Here is a 20,621-nt window from a genome sequence, read left to right on the forward strand (position 1 = left end):
ATTTCTTCATTATACATTGTATGCATATATCGAAATACCACATATACTTCATAAATATGTACAATTATTATGTGTCAATATAAAATAATTTTAAAAAAGAAAAGAGAAAGAAAATAAACATCTTCACAGTACAGCCTTTGGGGGATAAAACTGAGTTAAAATTCTTTAGGGTGGTGAGACTATGATTCTGTCAAGGAGTAGGGAGAGAACTAGGATGTGGATGGAAGAATTTATGATATTCATTCAAAAACTTTGATCCGTTACTTGCCTATACTCTGAAATATTTGGAGCCTCTCATTTAGAGGAAAGAATTTCCTTCACTGAGTCAAGCTAAGTATGTTACTAAAACATACCCAGATCTCTTCCTACAAAAAACGCGTATCAAATAAAAAGATGAAATGAGATGATCTCCAAGGTCTCTTCCAGCTTTAGCATGTGAATTTGATGATAAGGGAGATACTGTGTTTTTAATAAATAAAAATTAGGAAAATTTTGCTACAATAATGTAAAGCCTAAATTCCTTAAGGTCTTTGGAAATTTTCCAAAGTGACATGACAATTAAGTCAATTGAAAGCCAGAATTCCAGATGCTTCACAGGAGAAACACTGTGTGAAGGCATCCACAGTAAATGTTTAAGCTTCAGTTTATGAGGTGGTTTATTCAGCATAAAAATTTTCTGTGGGTCAGAGCAATTTCTGTTTTAGTGCTTCAAATCAAACACACTCTGAGGTTTAGAGATGAAAAATAAATATTTGCAAACAGTGGTTGAATCAGGGAGACTGTTCACTCTGGTTCTCTTTGAGGATTTTCAAATCTTCTATTTTATTACTATTTCTGAATTTACCAATAAAAACAGTCCCCTTGGCCACCAAGAAGGGATGTTAGAAGGAGCTATTATCCAGTTTCACGAATGTTAACAGAAAAGATGTAGAGCCTAAGAGAGTCCTTTAAAGGCCCAGCATCTCAACACGTACGGCCCCTTTGCAATTGGCTGTCAATCATCAGACAGACTATTGCATCAATGCCTTTTAGAAAAGGAATATTGAATGACAGAGACATTTCTTACAATTCTTACTAAACTTTAAACTTGATTTAAGTATTACATAAGATATACTCCCTAGGATAGTTAAATAATCAAAATATATAACTTAGTTATATATTTTTATGGCATGGTAATGCTTTTAGAACAGAATAGACCAACATAAAGGCTTCCTAATTTATTTTACACATTTTGAGCAAAATATACATATGCCTCAAAGCTCAGGTTTATTCTTTTAGATAGACTAATTCATGATGCTTTTTGTTTTGAATGTCACTCCTTTTTTTTTTTTTTTTTGCAGTGTATTAAAAGATAAGGGCACCCACAAAGGAAAAATGGGAACTATATAGAAAATAATTTGAAATTGGTAATTTTACCTCACATAGTATAGGTGAAGTAGGTTGGTGGGGGAGCAGAAAAGAGAAAGATCAATCAGTTTACCACATAGTGTTGAAGAGCTTAAAATTGCGACTATGACATTCTCTTTTTTTAAATGGCACTTTGGTTAGAGCAAATCTTGACTGTCTGAAATACTTATATTCCTGAATTTAAAATTATTCTAAATATGACTTATTCCTGAGGAATGGAATAAGCCCAACATGAAGGCAGGTATTTCTTTTGGTTTTAGGACTCCAAATGACTGTCCGTTCATATTATTGAAAGTTCTATTTGCTCAGCATCTATATCAAAAAGTATCAAATGCAGAATATGAATAATTGTTGTGGATGGAGACCTGAGTGCACTTTACCCCAGCCACTGATTTTCAATTTGTGTATGCATTAGATGTGAATAGGGTTTCCAGGCCTCAGTGGTGTAGTGGGGAGGGGCGGGCATGGCAGGTGTTTATACTACTTTATTCCACGTATTAGTCTGAATTCTCCAGACAAACAGAACAATACTGTTTATTTGCAAACACACACACACACACACACACACACACACACAAACACACACATACACACAAAGTCATGGAGGCTGAGAAGTCCTAAGATATGCAGTCTGCAAGCTGGTGATGCAGGAGAACTGATGGTATAAATTCCAGTCTTGCTCTGAGTCCAAAGGCAGGAGAAAAAACAATGTCTCAGCTCAAAGACAGTCAGGCAGAGAGACCATGTTCTCCCTTACTCAATCTTTTGTTCCATTTAGTCCTTTCACGGATTATATGCTACCTATCACATTGGGGAGGGCAATCTGCCTTACTTAGTCTATGGATTCAAATGTTAATATCATCAAAAACACCCCACAGGCATGCCAGAATAATATTTAACCAAATACCTGGGCACCCCATGATTCAGTGAAGTTGGCACATATCACACCCCATGACTCCCCATGACTTTTAAATAGTTCACATAGACTCAGGCTTCAGTTAAGCATCTGCCTTATTTGTTTATTTGTTTAACTGGTAAAGCTAGACTGGGGAAATTAGCTTAGGTCTGAGGCCAAAATCTGGATGTCTTTCCTTGACTTTATGTCTAAGTCTTCCATATTTGCGAGGAAAAACGGAAAAACAACAAACAACAACAACAACAAACATTTGCCTGGCCAGCAGCAGACAGAATTGTCACCTGACTTTTGCCAACTATCTCTTAAGCAGGATAAGAGATGGAGGTAGGTTTATGGGCTTGGTTGTAAAGGTTATACCCAGGGCCCTGGAATTCCAGCTCTTGGGATTCTATTTAACATCCATTGGAAGGTATGCTACTGCACTCCAGCCTGGGTGACGGAGTGAGACCTTGTCTCAAAAAAAAATATGCTGATGTATAGTTTATATACAATAAACTGCACACACTTTAAGTATACAGTAAAATGAGCTTGGACAAAGGTAATCATGTAAACATCATCACAATCAAGTGTAGATTTTCATCACCATAAAAGCTCTCCAGTATACCTGGGAATTGATAGTCCTACGCACCCCCACCACCTCTCCACACACCTGGTTACTCCAACCTCACCCCCTGAACTCTAGGGTTCCAGTAATCTATGGTGATCTACGTTCTCTCATTAAGATTTACTTTGCATTTTCTAGAACTTCATGCAAAGGGAACCTGACAGTATGTACTCTTTTGCATGTGGTTTATTTTACTCAGTATGACTTTTAAATCCATTTGTATTAGTCCATTCTCATGCTCTTATAAAGAACTGGCTGAGATTGAATATAAAGGAAAAAGGTTTAATTGACTCACAGTTCCTCAGGGCTGGAGAGTCCTCAGGAAATTTACAATCATGGTGAAAGTAGTAGCAAACGCATCTTTCTTCACATGGCTGCAGGAGAGAGAATGAGTGCCAGCAAGGGAAATGACAGATGCTTATAAAACCACAGATCTTGTGAAAACTCACTCACCATCATGAGAAAAGCATGGGAGAAACTTCCCTCATGATTCAATTACCTCCCACCACGTCCCTCCCATGACATGTGGGGATTATGGGATTACAATTCAAGATGAAATTTGGGTGGGGGAACAAAGCTTAACCATTATTCTACCTCTGGCCCATCATAAATCTCATATCCTCACATTTCAAAAGACAGTCATGCCCTTCCAACAGTCCCCCCAAATTTTAACTAATTCTACCATTAACCCAAAAGCCCAAGTCCAAAGTCTCACCTGAGACAAGGAAAGTTCCTCCTGCCTCTGAGCATGCAAAATTAAAAGGAAGTTAGTTACTTCCTAGATACAATGGAGGTACAGGCATTGGGTAAATACACCCACTTCAAATGGAAGAAATTGGCCAAAACAAAGGGGCTACAGTCCCCATGCAAGTTTAAAATCCAATAGGGGAGTCACTAAACCTTAAAATTTCAAAATGATCTCCTTTGACTTCATGGCTGACATCCGGGTCATGCTGATGCAAGAGGTGGGCTCCCACAACCTTGGGCAACTTTGCCCCTGTGGCTTTGCAGGATACAGCACCCCTCCTGGCTGCTTTCACAGGCTGGCACTGAGTGTCTGCAGCTTTTCTAGGTGCACAGTGCAAGCTGTTGGTGGATCTATTATTCTGGGATCTGGAGGATGGTGGACTTTTCTCACAGATGCACTAGGCAGTGCCCTGGTGGAGACTCTGTGTGGCAGCGCTGATCCCACATTTCCCTTCTGCACTGCCCTAGCAGAGATTCTTCCTGAGGGCTCTGCCCCTGCAGCAAACTTCTGCCTGGACATACAGACATTTTCATACATCTTCTGAAATCTAGGCTGACGTTCCCAAACCTCAATTCTTGACTTCTGTGTACCTGCAGGCTCAACACTAGATAGAAGTTGCCTAGTGGAGCTTTCATCCCTTGAAGCAATGGACCAAGCTGTACCTTGGCCCCTCCACAGCTGGAGCTGAAGCAGCTGGGATGCAGGGCACCATGTCCCAAGGCTGTACAGAGCAGGGATGTCCTGGGCCCTGTTCAGGAAAACATTTTTCCCTGCTAGGACTCTGGGTTTGTGATGGGATGGGATGCTATGAAGATCTCTGACATGCCCTGGAGACATTTTCTCCATTTTCTTGGTGGTTAACATTTGGTTCCTTGTTAATTATGCAAATTTCTGCATTGAGCTAGAATTTCTCCCCAGAAAATGGCTGCAAATTTTCCAAACTTTTATCCTTTGTGCCTCTTGAATCCTTTGCTGCTTAGATATTTCTTCCACCAGATGCTCTAAATCATTTATCTCAAGTTCAAAGTTCCACAGATCTCTAGGGCAGGGGGAAAATGCCAACAGTTTCGTTGCTGAAGCAAAACAAGAATCACATTTATTCCTGTTCTCAACAAGTTCCTCATCTCCATCTGAGACAACCTCAGCCTGACTTCATTGCTCATATCACTACCATCATTTTGGTCAAAGCCATTCAACAACTGTCTAGGAAGTTCCAAACTTTCCCACATCTTTCTGTCTTCTGAGCCCTCCAAGTCTCTAGGAAGTTTCAAACTTTCCCATATTTTCCTGTCTTCTTCTGAGCCCTACAAGCTGTTCCAGCCTCTGCCTATTACCCAGTTCCAAAGTTGTTTCCACATTTTCAGGTATCCTTATGGCAGTGCCCCACTCTACCAGTAACTATTTACTATATTAGTTTATTCTCATGTTGCTATAAAGAACTGCCCAAGAGTGAGTAATTTCTGAAGAAAATAGGTTTAATTGACTCACAGTTCTGCAGGGCTTGGGAGGCCTCAGGAAACTTACAATCTTGGCAGAAGAGGAAGCAAACTTGGTGGCAGGAGAGACAATGAGTGCCAGCAGGGGAAATGCCATATGCTTATAAAACCATCAGATCTCATAAGAACTTACTATCGTGAGAACAGCATTGGAGAAACTGCACCCATGATTCAATTACCTCCCCCTGGGTCCCTCCAAGGACATGTGGGGATTGTGGCATTACAATTCAAAATGAGATTTGAATGGGGACACAAAGCCAAACCATATCACCATTCATGTTATGTTAGTCAGTAATTTGTTCTTGATGTTGCTGAAGAGTATCTAATCATACAGATGTTTATCTCTTGACTTCTGGATGGACACTTTTTTCTAGTTTTTGAATATTGTAAAGAAAGCTGCTATGAACATTCTATTTCAAGTCTTATATAAAAGTACATTTCTTTTCAGTAAATACATAGGAGTGAAATTGCAGGGTCATATGGTTATTTTACATTTAAATATAACAACAACTCTCAAATTGCCTTCCAAAATATCAATACCATTTTGCAGTCTCAATAAAAGTTTATAAGGGTTCCAGTTGCTCCAAATCCTTAGCAAAAGTTGGTTTTGTGTTTTTTATTTGCCATTCTAGTAGGCGTCTAGTGGTGTCTCACTGTGTTTTAACTTACATTCCCCTGATGAATGTTGCACATGTTTTCATTTACCAATGAAGTCCAGTTTATCAAATATTTCTTTTGGAGCTCATGCTTTCTTTGTATTATGTGTGAAGTCTTAGCCTGAATGAACTCTGTTACCTGCCACCTTGAGCTGGTAAGTTTGCAATTTTCTATGGGGAACATTTTTGAGGGAAAAAAAAAAGCCACAAATTCACAGTTCTTGACTCTCACATAACAGTTTCTTAAGAGTAAACCTTTCCTCTAATTTTGTGTGCTTTTGGATACTTTCCATTACCTTTAAATTGTTGTTTTTAAATTTCATCTAGTTTTTGTAAACATTTATTGAGTTTACAATGTAGCTCTATGATTCAATTGGTATAAATAAGCTAGTCCTTGACCTCAAAGAACTTCTAGACTTCAAAAGGAGGGGAGATCATTATAGAATTACATTTTATTTGTGTGTAAGCAAAAGAAGACACAAAATAATTTTTATGGTGAATAGCAATTAGGACCGGGTATTATAGAGAAAAAAAACTAAATATTTTCTTTCCTTAGTTAATATCTTGTATGTATTGAGTTGGTGCAAACACAATTGTGGTTTTTTGCTATTACTTTTAAAGACATTAAAGTTTTAATTAAGTTTAATGGCCATTACTTTTAATGGCAAGAACCACAGTTACATTTGTACCAACCTAATATTATAATATCATTTACATATTGGGCCATTATGTAAAAGAAAGAAATAGCATTGTCACTAAATGCATAGTTTTAGGTGTAATGGGAAGTATGTTTCCATCCTTCCCCTTCACTATAATGACCTCCCTCCTACACACAAATACACATACCACAACTTGTCCTAATCTTCTTGTGACATCACATCATGATATTTTAGAAAGTGTGTAGCAATTCCCACAACACAAGAAATATAGCTGTACAAATAAATATATGTATAACCAGCACAATTTGTTGGCTCAGTTTGTTTGACAACTAAATAAAAATAGCATTTTCTTCCCCTAGGGAGAACATTTGAAAAATAGAAAAAAAAAAAACCCATGAATGCCCTCTCACAGCTGTGGGGACCAATCCCTACCATCCCCATCGAATTGACCATCCTCCTACTACCATCATTATTTTTGTTATACCATCCTTTTTCAAATAGTACAAGGGCCAAGGCCATCTACATAATCTCTGAACTTATGCCCCGTAAATGTAGAATGGGTTGCCCTTCTAGAGGTTAAATTAGTGATTTCCTTTTATTCCATAAAATAAGTTAGCAGGTGCCTCTGGACTGTAAAAGAAGACTTGTCTTATTCTAGGAAAGTTCACAAAGGTGATATCCTTTAAATATACAAGAGTAGGACAACTAGACACTTTCTTAACTGTTTCAAGTATAAGGAATATCTTTAGAAGCAATTTACAAATAATATTTTTTACAGCTGTGATCACAGGGGAGTTAATGACCAGGTCAGTTTGTAGAGGGGCAAAGCAAGCCATATCAAAGTAAAATTTGATATGAGGAACATCAAATTTTACATTCTGGGCATAGTAGTCACTCTCGTGATTGTTCAGCATATGAATCCTTCAGTATGGACTACAAGGTGTCTCAACAAGAGTGACCCTCAGGCCTTACTTTAAGTTCAATTTTCTTTATTGTTAAATATGCCTTTCTCATATTTCAAAATAATCTTTTGTGACTGACTCTTCTCTTTCCTTTTTATAATACATATTTAATATTCTAGAAAACTGCATAAAATTGCTAGCTTTCCTTCAAACTAGTATGCATAATATTCTCTGTAACAATTTTGATGGAACAATGGCATAGTGAGAAAGAAGTGTTTTAATGAAGTTTAAATAGAACAAATAAACAGCACTTTTGGAAGGCATAACCTCTTTCTTCTGTGGCTAAAGAAACATATCATAAAGTATACCCTGTAGTTTGGCAGTTAGAATCTCAAATGTAAAAATCCCTAAATGGTTTCATGCAGAACAAATGACTATTTGATTGACAGGCGTTTAAAAAGAAAACAGAAAAAACCAAACTCTAGTCCTTTCTATATTTATAAAGCAGATAACTGTTCGTTACAATGCTAATAATGTCCATAACAATATGTTCTAAGCATTTATAGATGTTATAATACACACAAATATTAACTAAACCCTCACAAGAACCCTGGGAGGTAAGTATGACTTGATGTGCAGAAATGATTTATTTTACATTTCTTGGTGAATTGGATAATTACTTTTCAACTTAATGTCATGATCATTTTCTTTTTCTAGTATTAACAAATTCCTCCATATGTAATACATCCATATATTTTAAAGTTAATTCATCATATTATACATCTATGCAGTCCTGGGTGGATTTACTGTTACATACATAAAATAAGTATAAAATAAATAAAATTTTCAACTCCTTTGAAAAATTCTAAAACATCCATACTGCCATTCATACAGAGCTGTCAGTACAGTTGCAAATAAACTTTTTATTAAATGATAAGTTAAATGCTTTGAAAGATCAGTGTTATTATTTATGAACAGCTTGTATAGCTTGGCCTAAGACTGGGAAAAATAAGTGAATATTTGTTCTGTTTGAATTAAAGAGAGCTCGGACCTTCATTATTCTAAATATTTTTGCCATGACACAATAATTTGACATGATCACAATTTGGGGGACATGTCTTTTGAAAGCTTCTGTTATCTGAGAGCTTCCTAAAGAGCACTGCTTGGCATTATTTCACGTCTTGACATATATACTTGTCAGGTTACGTAGCTGTTTTCTAGCAGAGGGCCAGTCCTTGAGATCATAAGCCACACAATTTGTTCATTCACTTTACAAACATTTATTGAACACCTGGTGTATTCTGGACAGATTCCTCAATGAGCTCATAACCATATAAATAAAAAATTCAGTATGATGGAAAAAAACTATAAAATTGGTAAAGAAAAGTCACATCTTCAGTAGGGTTAGAATATAAAGTTAACACATAAGTCAAAAAGTTTATGTAAACAAAATTATCCTTAAAAACACGACAGAAGATGTTAGGTTGGTGACTTACATACCTTTTTGCAGTGAATTTAAACAACCAGCCTGCTTTTCCTCAAGCATTTAGAACAGATAGTTTTTTTTTTTCAGTTGAGCATCAGATGAAGTTAATTTGTATCCATTGCCAGATTTTATGAAATATGCCCATTTAAAAATAGCACCACATTCAGCAATGCAGGCTGTCCAACCTGTAAGCAATATCTAGGTTCTGAGACCCACTGAAGAAGAACAGATTCGGGTTTTCCATGTTATTGTCACTCTGTGGCTGATACTTGTAGAATAGAATGATAGGTGGCTCACTTAGTTGCACTATTTAAATTCTTTCCCTCTCTTGATTGCATGCATATAACTGGATTTCGATAGGTTAATTAAGTATATAATTGATCCCCAAATCACGCACAAGTGTTATTAAAAACTCATAAAGGAAACGTCTCGGTTCTGAGGCAGATGTGATACATGATCTGCATTTTAAGGATAAGCAAAATTTAATAGTTTACTAATGTAAGGAAAAGAAATCCCGGGGAGCAAATAGCATGAGCAAAATCAAGGAAGAGTGAGAGCCTCTAATACATTAATGAAACTGTAAGTAGTTCTTTATGGCAAGAGCATGCAGCCACAGTGATACAAAGATGCAAGATGCTTAGGAGGTTTCTTCTTTGGAGAAATCAAAGGAGATTCTTTTAGCAGTGATATGAAGAATAATTGGTGGGAAGACAAGAATAAGAGAAGGGACATCAGGACATTAGGTGGCAATAACTGAGGAAACAGGAGGACTCCAGCAATTCACTCCAGGAAATCTGCCTCCTAGTCCTAGAATGGAGGCCAGACTGCAACCATAGTGTTTTTGTACACTGTACCACACTGCCGCCTTATTACTTTTCCCTTTACATCAGCATCAGTTCTTCCTGTTGAAGAATCATGTATTTTTTTTTTTTCTCAGCTAATTCCTATGGACCCTCTTTCGCCTTTCTGAGGTTACAAAGAGGAACATCGATTCTCCTTGCTATTGCTTTATCTATTGCTGCCTTCTCAAAGCCTGTTAGGATCAGTTATTTTAGGTCACTAGGTCACAATCCACATTGTCTACAAGCATAATCTAAACTTGAGGATTGTTCATTTTTAAACTACATATTATTTATTATATTAACTTTGTATAATTATTTTATATTTTAAATATATTTTAGTCAATGATATATCATTAGCTCTCAGAAAACAATTAACATGACTCTGTCTTCATGAATATATTTTGTTATGACCAAAAAGTAGAATTTTAATTTTGATATTTTATTGTTAAAAAAAAAGTTCTAAGGCGATATATGCAAGTCTTCATTTTGCTGTCTTTGCCAACTCTGGATATATTGTGCCAATCTGGTAGGAAAATGTGTCTTTCTTAAATTTGTATTATTTTATTATGATAGTGACTATATTTTTTCATGTTTATTACTTTTGGTTTTCTTCTTTAACAACAACATATTCACATCTTTAGCTGTGTTTGTTGGAATATTTATCTTTTTCTCACTGAGTTGCAACAAGACCTTATTCAAAATAAATGACCATTATCTTTAATATTTGCTTTAGTTATTTAATTCAAACTTATCATTTGCCTTCAAATTTGGTTTATGTTGTTTTAAGATATATGGGGTTTGTGATTTTTATGTAATTTATTTATTATTTTCCCTTTCTACTTCTACTTTTCATGTTATGCCTTTGCCCAGCTGAGTATTTTACAAGTCTTGAAAAACAGTTATTTGTTGCTTTCATTGTTTTGCATTTTACCTTTAACGCTTTTCATTCCATCTGGAATTGATTTTAGCCTATGGAGTGTGGTAGAAATATAACTTTTTTTTTTTTTTACACTGGTTTCAGCAGATACAGATAGGCACTGTTAGTATCCGTCTTACAGAGAGGATTCACTGCTCAGCTGGGAGAATTGTGGTTAGCTGACAGCCTCCAGCATTTAGCTCCTCCAGAGTTCACCTCAGCTTTCAAGCCAAGGTCACACTCTTCTTGGGATGATGGCTCCTGGCCAATGAGGAGCAGGGCAGTTGTGTAAGTGCCTGGCTTTTTCCACTCAGTAGAGACTCTTCTAATGAGCAGTCTATGCTCCATCGCTCCCCTTTGGGCTGGCAGAAACCAGATATGTCTCTATCATGGCCTGACAACTTCTCCTGCCAAATCCTACTTCCTACTTTTTCCTTCCAAAGTGTTACTTTGTGCTCCTAAATCTATCACAATGTCTATTTTCCAGAAAATCCAATCGATCAACACTCTGGTTTACAAATTATTTCCAGTTAGAAATAACTCCTAACAAGTTTTATATTATCAGTTTTCCTCTTGGGTTGTATATTCCACAGCACTGATCTTTTGATGTATTCTTTTGCTAGTTATGCAGTTTAAAATACTAAATAATTACTAAATTACATAATAAATGCATACTTATATACATGTATATGAATGTATTTGTGTGTATGTCTACACACACACACACACACACACACACACACATCTATATATAGCTGTGAGAAAGTCTGGTCTCTGCAAGCTTCTTTATGAATATTTTCCTATATTGCCCATAGGAACAACACAGAAAACATTTTTACTGAAGAAAAACTTTATTTTCCTTCAAAGAAAATTTAAGTTCACTTCAGTTCAAAAAGACTTTTGGACTTTTGCCTTCTCTATGCAGGAATATGCATATCTTCTCTCCCCATCTTCTATTTGGTCTTAGTAAAATGTATATTTATTGTTGAACTCATTTGTAAATCATTTATAGTGTTTATGGCAATGGAATTTTTTGAATGGTGAGTTATTATCATAAGAAAACATCGATTTTGAATGTGAAGTTTTAAGATCATCTTTGTTGCTACTTTGTAGAGAATTCTAATAGTTTTTGGTTGATTTTCTTAGGCTTTCCATGTAGTGAAAGTATTATGTGCAAATATTATAAGTTAAGGAAGTTAATGAGGGAAGGCAACAACCTTTATGCAGCCTCTTGAGAACAGGACCACAGCTGGTAACAGTGATGCCATGCCCATGAAGAGGTGTCAGCACAGCTGTGTTCAGACTGAGCAGTCTGGCGATGGGAGCAGAAGTAGGAGTGGGAAAAGCATCACGGATGGCTTTGAAGCAGTGAAAAGGTAACAGGCACAGTTAGAGAGACACATGTGAAGGACACATATGGAATAGAATAAGGCAGAAGCATAGACAAAATATTATTTATTTATTTTTTAAAAGATAAACTTTCATTGTGTTTTGAAAGACCTAAGAGAGGAGCTGGACCAAGATGCTGCCATTTGGCATGTGGAACAATTCATTCAGCAAGTCCTGACTGTGGCCTGCAAGACTACACATCATCTGGCATCTGGCTCTCTCTCACAAATATACTCATTACCACTCTTCTCACTCATTCCCCAAGAGCTCATGCTGTTCCTTTGTCTGAATTGCTTGTTCCTGGATAATCCCGTGGTACACTATCTCCTTAGATGTCACTGCTTCAACAAATCAAGACACTCAGCAATTCCTCTAAAATAGGAATCTCATTGCTTTCTATCCCTTATTCTATTTAATTTATTTATAACTTAGGAAAACTAGATATTATGTTACTTTTTGTTTATTTGCCAACTTTCTCACAAGAAGGCAAGTTCAAAAAGTTCAAGGACATTTTCTTGTTCATTGCTAAATATCCAGCACCATAGCATGGTATTATACTTAGTTATATTGGCCGACTAGACAAATGTAGATGCACATGATTAACCTGATCTAGAGGGTGCTACAGTTGTTCTGTTATCCTAAAACATCTTTTTGCTTAATAAGAAGGCTATTCAGTATTAGCAAATGCTATTTTACGATCTTGCACAATGATTTGCTGGCTTATTCTTTTGAAGTCTTTATAGGATAAATTGTGTTAATATGTTCTCAAATGTTAAATCAGCAATGAATTTTTAGAAAAAGTTATGCATGGTAACTGCTATGGTTAGAATGTGTTCTCCAAATGTCTTGTGTTATAAACTTAATTGTCAAATTTATTTGTTGATTGGAGGTAGGGCCTTTGGGAGGTAATTAAGATTAGATAAGGTAATCACGGTGGGACCCCCATTGTAGGACTGGTGGCTTTATAAGAAGAGGAAGAGAAATCTGAGCTGACAATCATGGTTTTGCCCTCTTGCCACACGAGGCCCTCGACTGCCATGTTATGATACAGCAATGAGGCCCATACCAGGTGCCAGCATCAGGTGCTAAGACTTCCCAGTCTCCAGCACCATAAGAAATAAATTTGTATAATACCCAGTCTATGGCATCTTGCTATAACAACAGAAAATGAACTAAGACAGTCACACTATGTTAACTTTAAAAATACCATTTTGAGTCAAATTTACCAGTAATATATTTTATTTAGAATTTTCTCATTTATATTCATAAGCATATTTGTTTGTAATTTAAATATTATTCTTTATTGATATCAGGGTTATTCTAGCTGCAAAATGTATTACAGGGCTTTCTATCTTGTTTAATGCTTTTAAAATAGGTTTTTAAAAATTTCACTTTAATTAAAATATACAAGTGCACCAACACAAATTTAAATTTTAAGGAAGGGCTTTTAATAAAATCTAACCATGTCCTTATCCACCCTTCCTCACTCTGAGTCTTGTTCTCCAGAGGTATTCCCTTTTACCTATGTCTGTTCTCTACTTTCCAGAAGTTTCCATCATTTTCATTAATACTGTTTCTTCATTTATTAACTTAGATATTATCTATTGACTTGCTGAGAAGTTTGCCATATTCACTGCCTTCTACCTACCAGCACCCCATATTCTCAACATAGCTGTAGCCCATGTTTTGTTCTAGAGAACCTATGTATTTTCAGCCATGAACTCACATCTCTGTTTCTTTTTCCATCAGCCGTGGATAGGATCTGTAAGTCGCCACTCTTATACAACAGACATTAGCACTTATATCATTCTCATTTCCTCTCCCCATTTTCCCTACATACCCTTCTCTAGCTGTCTTTCCATTAATTTTATTTTTGTTCAGGTTATGTACGCACAAAGTTTAAAGTCAAGTAGTTTTATGATGTTCTTTATGCAAACTAGTAGTTCACTGCTTACCTCCATTTTAATTTCACATTTTGTAAGCTGCGGCTTTTAACTCTCTTGTCTAATTCTTTTGATATTTACATAAAGAATCTCTGAATAACATCTTCATCTAGCTGCTTCATGATGTTTTTCCAATTTTACTTTCCAAAAATGATAAAAGAGAGTGAGCCTCTTTTCATCCTCCTGCTCACACATCATATAACATGAGCCCTTTATCTTTTCAATATTTTAAGATTAATATTCATTTACTTTATTTTTCTATGTAAACACTTTTCACTACAAAGCCATGCAGAAATTAACATCACGTATCCTTTACAAAACACTGTTCCTCTGTGGTTTTTAATCATGTGGACTTTTTTTGTTTACTTAGTTTTCTAAATATACGTACTTACTAGTTAGACTCCAAATTATCCAAGTTTTCTAAATTTTCTCTCAATAGATTCAGATGTGTGAAGCATTCCATGAGTTTTAATTTCTTAAAATAATTCTTTTCTGAGATTTTGTCTTCCTCTAATCTGTAATCTTCTTTCTCTAGATCTGATCATTTTCTTTGCCACTCTCGTATAATACAGATCCAGTCTTTTGTATTCATATCTTCATTTTCCTTAGTTTACTTTCATAATTTTGGGGAGCACATACTCCAATACCTTCCTGAGAAATTTGCATGGGGGGTACGTTTTTTAAAATTTCAAACCTTCTGTGTACAATCAAATAATTCCAAAGTTACAGAAAAATTTCAAGGGCAAGAAAAGTACAAAGAATATTTTTATACTCTCTATCCAGAATTATCTATTATTACCATTACTATTTTGATTTGTTGTTTTCTGTCTCTCTCTCTGTGTGTGTGTGTGTGTATTTGTGTGTACAGCTGTTCCCTGATATCCATGAGGAATTGGTTCCCAAATCTCACACAGATAACCAAATCAATGAAGCCCAAGATCCTTATATAAAATGGTGTGGTATCTGCATATAACCTATACATATCCTCTGGCATACTTTAAATCATCTCTAGGTAACATAACACTTAATACAATGTAAATGGAAGGAAAATAGTTGTTGTACTGTATTTTTTAGGAAATAATAAGAAAAATAGTGGGTGCATGTTCAGTATTAATGTAAGCATCCTTTTTTATATTTTTGAACAATTGTTGGTTAAATTCATGGATGCAGAGCCAACAGATACAGAAGGTTGTGTGTGTGTGTATACACACACACACACACACAGCTATAGTGTAGCTCTTTGCCCCTAAATATTTCAGCATATGTGTCTTAAGAATTATATATTCTTGCAGTACAGCTATCAACTTCAGTAAATTTATCATTGATACAAAGCATTTGTTGAATCTACCATCTGCATTCCAATTTTATCAAATGTTAGCATTTCTCCCATCCTGTATAGGTAATCTGAGAGAAACTGATTTTGAGAATAGTTTTTTTTTTTTTTCTACTTTTCTCCAATCTACTGCCCTTTCCTCTGCTGTACTTTTTTTTTTGGCAGTTTCTTCTTCTTCTTCTTCTTCTTATTATTATTATTATACTTTAAGTTTTAGGGTACATGTGCACAATGTGCAGGTTTGTTACATATGTATCCATGTGCCATGTTGGTGTGCTGCACCCATTAACTCGTCATTTAGCATTAGGTATATCTCCTAATGCTATCCCTCCCCCCTCCCCCCACCCCACAACAGTCCCTGGTGTGTGATGTTCCCCTTCCTGTGTCTGTGTGTTCTCATTGTTCAGTTCCCACCCATGAGTGAGGACATGCGGTGTTTGGTTTTTTGTCCTTCTGATAGTTTGCTGAGAATGATGGTTTCCAGCTTCGTCCATGTTCCTACAAAGGACATGAACTCATCATTTCTTATGGCTGCACAGTATTCCATGGTGTGTATGTGCCACATTTTCTTAATCCAGTCTATCATTGTTGGACATTTGGGTTGGTTCCAAGTCTTTGCTATTGTGAATAGTGCCGCAATAAACATATGTGTGCGTGTGTCTTTATAGCAGCATGATTTATAATCCTTTTGGTATATACCCAGTAATGGGACGGCTGGGTCAAATGGTATTTCTAGTTCTAGATCCCTGAGGAATCACCACACTGACTTCCACAATGGTTGAACTAGTTTACAGTCCCACCAACAGTGTAAAAGTGTTCCTATTTCTCCACATCCTCTCCAGCACCTGTTGTTTCCTGACTTTTTAATGATGGCCATTCTAACTGGTGTGAGATGATATCTCACTGTGGTTTTGATTTGCATTTCTCTGATGGCCAGTGATAATGAGCATTTTTTTCATGTGTTTTTTGGCTGCATAAATGTCTTCTTTTGAGAAGTGTCTGTTCATATCTTTTGCCCACTTTTTGATGGGGTTGTTTGTTTTTTTCTTGTAAATTTGTTTGAGTTCATTGTAGATTCTGGATATTAGCCCTTTGTCAGATGAGTAGGTTGTGAGAATTTTCTCCCATTCTGTAGGTTGCCTGTTCACTCTGATGGTGGTTTCTTTTGCTGTGCAGAAGCTCTTTAGTTTAATTAGATCCCACTTGTCAATTTTGGGTTTTGTTGCCATTGCTTTTGGTGTTTTAGACATGAAGTCCTTGCCCATGCCTATGTCCTGAATGGTATTGCCTAGGTTTTCATCTAAGATTTTTATGGTTTTAGGTGTGATATGTAAGTCTTTAATGAATCTTGAATTAATTTTTGTATAAAGTGTAAGGAGGGGATCCAGTTTCAGCTTTCTACATATGGCTAGCCAGTTTTCCCAGCACCATTTATTAAATAGAGAATCCTTTCCCCATTTCTTGTTTTTGTCAGGTTTGTCAAAGATCAGATAGTTGTAGGTATGCGGCATTATTTCTGAGGGCTCTGTTCTGTTCCATTGGTCTATATCTCTGTTTTGGTACCAGTACCATGCTGTTTTGGTTACTGTAGCCTTGTAGTATAGTTTAAAGTCAGGTAGCGTGATGCCTCCAGCTTTGTTCTTTTGGCTTAGGATCAGTCTTTCCTTTTCATGTTGCTGGCTTTCTTCAAATATCTGGTCATTGTGGATTACTCATTAAAATTTTAGGAATAAAACAACAGAGAGGCTGACTGGGAGGCTAGTGTGTCTGGGTGGGTTGTCAGCTGACAGCAAGTGCTTCAATTCCCACCTATGAGTGAGAACATGTGGTGTTTGGTTTTTTGACCTTGCGATAGTTTGCTGAGAATGATGGTTTCCAGCTTCATCCATGACCCTACAAAGGATATGAACTCATCGTTTTTTATGGCTTCAGGAGAGCTCATCAATTCCTTTTGATATTTCCAATGTTCCATAAGAGAGCCAAATATAATACACTTTTTAACTTTATGAATATCTTTATATCTGTAGTCATATCATCTTTTGCATTCCTAATAACATGTTTAAAATCTTTTTCTGTTTTTAATTTTTGCTAAGTATTGTTTTATCAATTGTTCCACTTTTGCATTTTTAAACTGAACTCTGTGCATCTCAGTTTCCTCATCTATAAAATAATATTATCAATAGTATCTGTTTCATTGAGTAGTAAGTAGGATTAAGTGAAATTCTTCATGCAAAAAAGTAGAAAAGTAAAAACTCAAATATTAACCTTTATTTATTTCTCCTGCTGATCCTGGTTTATTTTCTTGTTCTAGTTGTAATTTATTGAGTTGGATATTTAGTTAATTTATTTGTATTTCTTCCTGTTCAGCCACTAAAATAGTAAAAATTAATATGTCTTTTTGGAGAGTAGTTTTGGCTGCATCTCAACATTTTTATGTGAAGTATTTTTTATTATTTTTTTCTAAATATCCTCTGATTATAGGTTTTAGCTCTTTCTGTTTCAGATAAAGGCCTCATCCAACTATAAAATTCATTGACCAAACCAGCAAGTAGCTGGCTTTCCTTTAGGCATAGCTGGACGTGGTTGAGCTGTTTCTTCCTCAGCTGATTCTGATTTATAGCAGTGCTAGCAATTCTTCCCTATTTCAGGGCTCTCTAACCTTTGCTTCTTAAAAATAGGAAATATAAATGAGCTTCTCCTAATATGTCTACTGTTTTTCTGTGAAGCTGTATTGCTTTCTTAGGAAAAGAAGTTTTGAGTTGCCTCCAAATAGCTCCTTTCTTCCTGATTCCACTTGTACTATACAAAGCAGACATTGCTTGAGCTTTATGCCCTATGGGAGTCAGCTTACCTAGTTTTCAGTGCCACTGGAATTTTTTTTAAAAAATAGTTATTACTATGTTTGTACTATTTTGGTTATTTCTGTTAGTTATAACAGAAGGATGTCAGATATTTGTGCTCATCCTGCCATATTTTTCAAAAGACTAAATGGAGATTTTAAAACAATTAACTACCACCTTCTTATTTTGTATGAATTTTCAAACTAACTTGACAGGTTGTGACCACAAGTGAGTGGCATTTGTTTTTTATAATTCTTCATGGAAATGAGTAAGATACTTCACTATGTAAACTCTACAAAAAGGAAAGATTCATTTGATAAAGAATATATCAGATTGTATTCACATAGCTTTAAAAATAAATTTAGTCTATATTACCTATTGTGTAATTTTGAGTATGCTATAAAGCACCCATGATTTATTGAAAACAATGCTTTGTATAACTTATTTTTTAATTTGCTGGGGTAAACTGAATTATATGCTAACTTTCTATACCTTTAGCTTGTGTCTACACTGGACAGAATCAACAGTTGTGCTAGAAAAAAAATGCTGTTTTATAAATGTCTAAGATTTCTACCAATTACATTCATTGTAAAGTAGCTATACCCTGGTTTTAATGTTTGTAAAAACCATTTGCAGAGGCAATTTAAAAAAAATCTAGTAATCAAACTCCTGCAATTAGTTTACAACCCAAACAAAACCTTTTGCATTAAAAAGCTTGAACGAAAAAAACCCTACAAATAATATGAGATCCTGTGCTTAAGTACCTGGAAACTAGAACTCTGAAGTTTTATCCCTTTCTGCAAAAATACTTGCTAGGTTTCGTTGCAGAATTTTTTGGTTTCTTCCTGCGCTTTTTTTTTCTTAATATGATCTTAATGGTGGGCAACACACCTATGTGTGAGTTTTAACCATGTCAACAGTGTAAGGTCTTCTTGTTTATTCTTTCTCTCTGGTCATGTGTTACTTTATCGTCTTACTTCTTTGACCAAAAGAGAGCAGGCTTATGTGTGTGAATATTTTATATCAGCCATAGTATTCAATTAAAGCAAGTAAAATGTGAATCCCTTAACACCACTAAAAGACCATTTGGAACCACTTAGACTAGTTTCAAATTCAAGAGTGCCTATTAAGTATGAAACTTGCTTGAATAAAGTGTATGTTCCTCTGCCCCTTTCAAGGGACTATATCAGAATCTCTGGGTTGTGGCTCAGGGACCTGTATTTTTCAAAGACCTTCTAGGTAATTTTGAAATAAGTAATTTACAGAGCTCAAGTATAAGTAACACTGATTGGATATGGAGAGGGAGAGTGAGCTAGCTCATTACAATGGGAAATTAAGATGGCTGAGTTATTGTAGCTTCACTGTGGATTTGGCAGGCAATTTAAAAAGAAAAACAAAATGATTTATTCAGTTTCTCTCTGACCAATAAAAAGTAGCATTAAAATCCATCTGAAGAAAAAACTTTCCCTGATGAATTTTAGAAGGAATTTATTATGGAGATTCTTACAAACGGGACAATGAGTAGCCAGTTAAATGTCCAAGGTTTTGATTGTACCTTTATAAAAGCTGAGGGCATAACATTAAATCTTAACCTTTAGAAGGCATTTCTGCAAGGAGCTAAGATAATATAGTGTAGCAACATGACTTTCTTATGATATAACTTAAAACAGAGATAAAGCCGGAGAAATGGATATTTAACCTATCCTTTGTAGCAGCTCTTTCAAATATCAAATATTTCAACCAAGTTTCAGGCAAAGACTGAATAGCAGGCTATGTCTGAGCTGACTTCCCGAGACAGGTGTACCAAAATTCTCTGTTATGGATGAAAGGCTGTGTTGTAGGCCTTAGATCCTAGAACTGCAGATGGCAGATTTGATAATATAAAGATCTGGAGATTGACTTTGGGCCTACACAGAAGGAGGACCTTCAGACGGTGCACGGCCCTGCCTTTTGCCTCCTGCATTTTGTAGGATTATCTACTATCATTCTAATTTTTGTATGTTCTTTTATTTTTGGAAAGAAACATGCTCCAGGGTCTTGGTTTTTCTTCCAGGCTGTGGAGGTGAGGCTAAATACAGCTCCTTCTTTCCCTGTGACCTCAGCCTGTCAAGGTTGCTCAGAACTATGGGAACTGCTCAAGGAGTCAGGAACTGGGAGGACCAGTGTTCCTTATCAGAGGCTTCTCAGATGTCTCAGAGCCCGAGGCTCATGCCCAACTCCTTTTGAAGTAAAGCTGCCCTTGAGCTTGACAGTCAACTTCACTTTAAAAAATTTTCTATGTGGCTTCCTACCTCAAGCTTCAAATAACCAGAAACCAGCAGAAATTTCATACTTGGAAGGAAATAAAATATAATCCCTAACTTGATGAAGAAAATAAGCAGTTTGCATGGGCTCTTCCATAATTTGCTCAATGAATTAATTCTCTACATTTGATTGATAATAGGTAGGACCCGTGTTGATGATGACTGAATGCCCAACAGCAAA

At 35.9% G+C, this 20,621-nt stretch overlaps 1 long non-coding RNA gene across 1 annotated transcript in view; it reads right to left on the reverse strand.

The window, feature by feature from the left end:
- Positions 1 to 20,621, reverse strand: part of LOC129480420 (uncharacterized) — a 44,613-nt gene that overhangs the window by 16,526 nt on the left and 7,466 nt on the right. Inside the window, exon 2 of the long non-coding RNA XR_008657035.2 lies at positions 3,223 to 3,301. This is a non-coding gene — a long non-coding RNA (uncharacterized lncRNA). The remainder of the gene's footprint in view (positions 1 to 3,222; positions 3,302 to 20,621) is intronic.

This window comes from Symphalangus syndactylus, chromosome 4 (genome assembly GCF_028878055.3).
Source record: "Symphalangus syndactylus isolate Jambi chromosome 4, NHGRI_mSymSyn1-v2.1_pri, whole genome shotgun sequence".
Lineage (NCBI taxonomy): Eukaryota > Metazoa > Chordata > Mammalia > Primates > Hylobatidae > Symphalangus > Symphalangus syndactylus.